This window comes from Sminthopsis crassicaudata, chromosome 1 (genome assembly GCF_048593235.1).
Source record: "Sminthopsis crassicaudata isolate SCR6 chromosome 1, ASM4859323v1, whole genome shotgun sequence".
NCBI lineage: Eukaryota > Metazoa > Chordata > Mammalia > Dasyuromorphia > Dasyuridae > Sminthopsis > Sminthopsis crassicaudata.
In genome coordinates, this window is record NC_133617.1 from 46,536,273 (window position 1) to 46,540,648 (window position 4,376).

Below are 4,376 nucleotides of genomic sequence, written 5' to 3' on the forward strand. Positions count from 1 at the left end.
ACAAAAGTGTTCATACTCCTTGACTCAGAGATACCACTTTCAGGTAAATACCCCAAGGTGGTCAAAATGAGTGGAATTAGGTAATTTCCTTCAACTTCTCCCTCCATCTGCTGGACTAAGATAAGTGCCCTGGAACTGAGCATGCACCCTGACCCCTTATCGCAGGATTCTTGCTAAAGACCAGAAGTGTCTGGATGGTCCCAATGCATTGCCCTTCTGTCTTGTAAAAGGGGATTATCCACTAAAGCAGCAAGACTTATTAAAGGAAAAGACAACATCTTTTATTATCTACTTTCTTTTCAGATATGTGAATTGGGACATTGATATCTCTTCTTTGGACTTTCCATAGGAAGTTGAGATTTTTAAAAATTGCTCTCCTTATTCTCTCTGTGGCACCTTCCCTGTACATGCACTAGTTTAGACAATCCTGAGATTGTACCTTGAGTCTCTGTCTCTTCAGCTTTCTCTGAGTATTGCAAAGACTGAAAAAGACTTTCCTAGAATTGATAGCAAATTTATATTTGAGACTTTGGGATTTCTTGGGTCTAGCTACTACTAGTCCGGCAGGAAGACATCTAGAAAACAACTTTTGAGAAGATGGCAATTTGATTGCTAAATACATGCTTAATAGTCTCCCAAAATGTTTCAAAATTTTAGAAATAAATGGAAATTCAACTGTATCAAAGTATTTGTCAGTGAATGCTAATTAGTCTTTTCTAATAGAAGAAATATGTAGCTGTACTATTTTCAGTCAACTTTGTACATAGTACTTTTGTGAAAAAAACTCAATCCTTTTTTTGGGAGAGCTCATACATACATGAACAAAACTTAAGTTTTGCTTAAGAGGTTCCTTCTGGAATTAGGCTCTTAGGTAGGTACAAAAAAAGCCAGAATTAAAAAAAAAAATCTGACTCCTTCCTCTAGAGCCAGGATCTCCATGGCCTATAATCTGGTCCACTTAAGCCTAGAGCTGGGGTACTATTAGTGGGAAAAAGTGAACCTGCTCCCCTGGACCAATGAAATGTTAGAATAAAAAAAATCTTTACAGAAGCACTTGTGGTTATAACAAAGAAGTAGAAAACAAAGTAGATCAGTTGGGGACTGGCTGAACAAATTATGGTACATGAATGTAGTGGGGTATTACTGCATTGTAAGAAATTAAGAATATGATGAATTCAGAGAAGAATGTGGACTATATGAATTGATGTAGAGTGAAGAAAGCAGAAACAGAATAACAATGTATACAATGACTGCATTAACAATGCAAACGAAAAGTACAAAAGACCATGCAAATGGAAACATCTCCCTTCCCCACCCCCCACTGAGTATTGTTCCTGTAACTTTTTATATGATTATTAGCATTATTCCAAAGAGTAGGACCTTCAAGGGGGGAGGCAGTTTGACTGGTCAGCTTTCATTTCTCTTCTCCTTCTGCTTCTGACTTTCCAAACTATGACATCATGTCTCCTTGGAACATCCCTCAGTACCTGGAGCATCCTTATCCTGGAACATTCAACTACCTTTGTGGCCTTCTCATCTAGGAACATCCCTCTACCACAAAGGCTTCTTTTTCCTATTGGTGAGTTCATCCTGGGCCTCCATTTTGTGAAGAGATCCAGGCTGGCTATACTTCATTTTACTCCTAGCTTTGCTTCCGACTTTCTACACTTTAATGCTATGCCTACAAGTGCACATCCCTTCCCCTTTTCACTCCTTTTCCCTAATTAGAATGTAAGCTCTTTGAGGGCAAGGAAAAATCTATTGATCTATGATAGAAATTTCCAGAGATTAACACACAGAAGAGATGCTAATCCTGGAATGAACAGACACAGGAACTGTAATAAGGGATCTGAAGACTCCCTTATTTACAGCTGTTGTGAATCCTTTTGAACTGATGAATCTGTAGAGAAGACAAATCTTTTTCATTGCCCCTTCCCTGCTTTATCCTGTTACAGTCTATAATTTAGAGATATGGCTCAACACATGTCCCTTCCTTTTTTTCTTTACATGAGTTGTAGTTGCAAGATGTCCCAGAATTCCATATGCTAACTCCCAAAAGCTGAGCGGGCAAGAAGGAAGTTTAGATGCTAGCCAGAGATAGGTGGTTACAGGTAGGAGTGTGCGTTTAAATTTCCTTATATATTATTTCCTTATATATATATTTTTTAATATTATGTTCAATAAACCTTGTGATCAGATTGTAGTAAATACTTGAAGCTGGGGCTCTAAAGTGAAAAGGGAGAAGTTTAGATATCTGGAGGTTGAGTCCTCTGGTGGCCAGTAGAGATAATGCAGTACTTTAGGATGGTAATCCCACACATGTACCCAACATGATTCTGATGTGGTGGCTAAAGTAGAGGGCCATCTTGTGGCCATTGTAGATATCACATTTCCTCCTTGGGTAACACAGTGTCAGTATACATTGTATACTGTATATATTCTGAAGGTTTCACGTGGGCTACAGTTTAGCCACATGATACAAAGAAGGAACCAAGGGTTACAGGTATCACACAAAGTAATTTCAGGGGTCAGTTCTGCAAGGGGAATGTAGTATTAGAAAAGTCTTCACACATTTCTTTGTTGCAATTATAAAGTTATACTTGGTTATCTCCATTTCTCTTTCTAAACTCTTTTAGCAACTTCATTCAACCCCATGGCTTCAAACATCTGTCACCTTTATACATATAAATACAAACGTAGAACATAGTGCCAGATAACTACAGACAGCTACCATCCTTGGGTGCAACACTACCTACATAAGAAGAATGAGTCTTGGAATCATTTTGACTCTATCTTCCCTTAACCCCTACATTTAATTAGCTGCCAAATTCTGAAGATTTTTCTCCCTATTATTTTTCAAGTCCATTCCTTTCTCTCCACTCACATTATCACTATCTTAGTATAGACCTTTATCACTTCTCATTTGGACTACTCTCCCTATTTCCAGTCTTTCTCCCTCAATAGTCTATCCTTCATATAAAATGTATAATCTTTCTATGGCTTTGGATTGGTCACTTTGCTATCTGGCTCAAAAAACCCTTCCATGGCTACCGATTAGTTCTAGCATAAGAGACAAAGGCTGACATTGAAAGCCCTCCACAATCTATCACCTATATCATCCAAGCCTTTTCTTTCATTATTTTCTGTGACATGCTTGATCTTCCCTCAGGCGAGACTACTAGTACCTCTCCAATTTGGTATTCTATGTTCTGCCTCATGCTTGAAATATACTCCTTCCTTTCCCCTGGTTCTCAAAAATCCCAAATTCCTTCAAGGCTTAGCTCAGGGAGAATCTTTTCTATGAAGCCTTCCTGATGTCATAGTTAAAATTGTTTTTTTCCTTTTTCCTTAAATTTTCCTAGTATATTTTGTCTAAATTTCTTCCATGACCTCATCACACTCAAATTTGTACTTTATTTAACAAGTATACACTCCATATATTCCAATATAATGCCCTTGAGGGCAGGAACTATGCTAGTTTTTTTTTTTTTTTAAGAGCGTTATATGAAAAATATTACATTAGAAATAATGAAATGATATGAAAAAACATCAATTTTGACAATATGAGATATAACACTGTGTAATACTTGTTTCTACTCATAAAATTTGAAAATACTACTTTTGGTTTATTTCTTCTGGTTTTGTTGTGATTGTACTTTGTTCACATTTTATTGATTGGATTTTCTGTTGTTTTCTTAATCAGAGTAGTTCTAGATTTATTTTATTGGTCTTTTGAATGAACCTGCTTTTAGTTTTATTTACATTATCTATAATTTTTTTTTGTTTTTTAACTTATCCTTTAATTTTAAATTTAATTTCTCTTTTGTGTTTATTTTAGATTTGTTTATTTGTGTTCTAACTAAAAATGCATATTTGGCTCATTTATTTTCTCTTTTCCTATTTTGCAGTGCATAGGTGTTAGGGATAGGATTTTACCCCTAAGAAAAGGACCCATATGCGCAAAAATGTTTGCAACTGCTCTTTCTGTGGTAGCAAAGAATTGAAAAAGGAGTGGATGCCTGTCAATTGGGGAATGGCTGAACAAGCTATGGTACATGAAGGTAATGGGATATTATTGTTCTATTTTAAAAAATGAAGAACAAGCTGATTATAAGAAGGCCTGGAAAGATTTATATGAACTGATGCTGAGTGAAACAAGCAGAACCAGAAATGCATTGTACATAATAACAGCAAGAATGTATGATGATCAACTATGAAAGGCTTAGTTCTTTTTAATAGTTACGTGATTCAAAGCAATCCCAATAGACTTTGGATAGGAAATGCTATCTATATCCAGAAAAAGAACTAAGGAGACTACATGTAAAACAACACATGCTATGTTTGTTTTTTTTTGTTTGTTTGTTTTTTTTAATCTC